We start from the raw sequence: 2077 nt of genomic DNA, 5'->3' as shown, positions 1-2077 counted from the left end.
CAGTGCAGATACTTTCTATTCTTTTAGGCCCATCTCAATCTGTTTATTCCCTGTGTGTTTAACCCAGTAAACTGTGGCCTTCACTTGGCTGAGCGTTTCTAGCCTTCATTATTTAATACAATCTCTTTTCCAACAACACGTGTACTGTCTCCTTGTAAGAAGTCTTGGGCATATCCTTGCATCTTCATGGGTTTATGTTTCCTTTCTCCAGCTCAATCCTAAACTGCTTAGTTAGTTCCTCTGTTGCAGTGTCTAAGCCCTTCGCCAAAAAATAGTTCTTCTCTACTCCAAGTGGATTTGAGCAAGCAGTGAAATGCAACAGACAGTAATTTAGAGGCCAGCATACAATGGTGACCACTGGTAAGTCTAAACTTGCAAGAATGACTTTAGGTGTCTTAACGAAATGAACTTGCCCATATTTATCTACAGAATTTGGCAAACTTGCCAGCGAGAGAGAATCTTGTTTAGATACGAATTTTGGAGGGAGGAAGCGAGAAAAACTCCTTTTTCTCTGTCAGAAGTTATACTCCCAAGAGAATGCAGGTACAGGAGCTGCACTAAATATTTCCAGTTTTCCCAGGTTCATAATGCTGATATATCGTTTCACATTTTCATTGGGGAAGAGAGATAAAAAGATAAAGGGAATACAGGAGTAATGCAGGAAATTCCATATGGATGCCAGAAGTAAATAAAAGTTTTGGTTTTTTATTTTTAAGTGATTTATCACAGGCACAAAGAACTGAGTTCCATATGTTCTCACTCATAGGGTGGCCTTGAACCATTATAATGCTATAAGAAAGTGATTGCCAGGAGTGGAAAACTGTCAGGGGAGAAGGGGTGGGACTGGCAGTTGAGGGAAATTGCTAGGGGAAGGAGGGGCACACCTCATCCACAAGGGTACCTGCATGATCAACGTCTGTATACCTAACCCTGAATTGTACCCCACATCTTTATAATAAAAAATAAATTAAAATAATAATAATAATAATAATAGAGCAAATTGTGAGTCTATGACCCCATATGAAACTTAGCCCTACCATCTCTAGTTGATATCCTCTGAAAACTTTCTCTCGAAATGACTTTTATTTAAGTATAAATCTTACAATCAGAATTCAGGTTTGACTTTTCTCTTCAGTTTCAGTTTTGTACATCTCGACTCAAAATCTCAGGTTGGGCATCTTAAATTGAAAGAACTCAATTTCTATTCACTACTGTACCCCATTTCCTCCCATGGTCTTTCTCATTTCTTTGAAGAGTAGCTCTAACATCTACCTTCTCGAGCAAAGTGCATCTCCTGGGAGGTACACATAAACCCCTTACTCTTTTAGCGATCATATTTCGTCAGTCCCTGAGTTTTTATTGTACCACTTCTAAATTATGCTAAAACCATATGCTTCCTTCTAGTCCCAGTTTCGCTAGCCACTGCCTTTCAAAAATAACGATATATGAGCACCATGTTTATTTTACTCATATCACAATCCAGTCACAACCAGAATTGTTCTATGTGTCCATTGTTTTATGATTTTTAATCACCCCAACGTTGGAACTGACTTCTCTGGCCTCTCTGTATTTCTTTATCTCCAGTACCTGGATCCGTGCCTGGTGCCTAGTGAGTGTGTTCTAAATATTTGGCATATGAATTAATGTAGAGTTATTTCATACTAAATAAATGTATAAGCCAAAATAAAAATATCACATAACAAAAATTTTCTATTTAAACATGAAGTTAGTAAATATTTTAGTCATAATTTCAAAAACATCTTTTCTGATAATATTTGTTATGTTTTAATGACTATTTCAAAGGTGGGAGATGCATCTTCTTTGAAATAAATTCAAAATAAAACTAAAAATTGAGATTATTTAAAGTTTAAATGATATTTACACAATTTATGGTTACTATTCTACCATGTAATTGGCTTTGAAGAATGTTTATGTTTACTAATTCCAACAGAACAAAATAGCTGGGAAAGTAACTGATGGTCTAGAAACACTCTCTCCCCATCAGAAAAAGTGTTAAGTTCATCATCTTCAAGGTTCAAGCTCAATATTGCCACTTTCTGAAGTTTTCCTTAATTCC

This window comes from Carlito syrichta, unplaced genomic scaffold, assembly GCF_000164805.1.
Source record: "Carlito syrichta isolate Samal-C Ts95f unplaced genomic scaffold, Tarsius_syrichta-2.0.1 Scaffold309246, whole genome shotgun sequence".
Classification (NCBI taxonomy): Eukaryota; Metazoa; Chordata; class Mammalia; order Primates; family Tarsiidae; genus Carlito; species Carlito syrichta.
Note: the sequence above shows the minus strand (reverse complement) of the source record.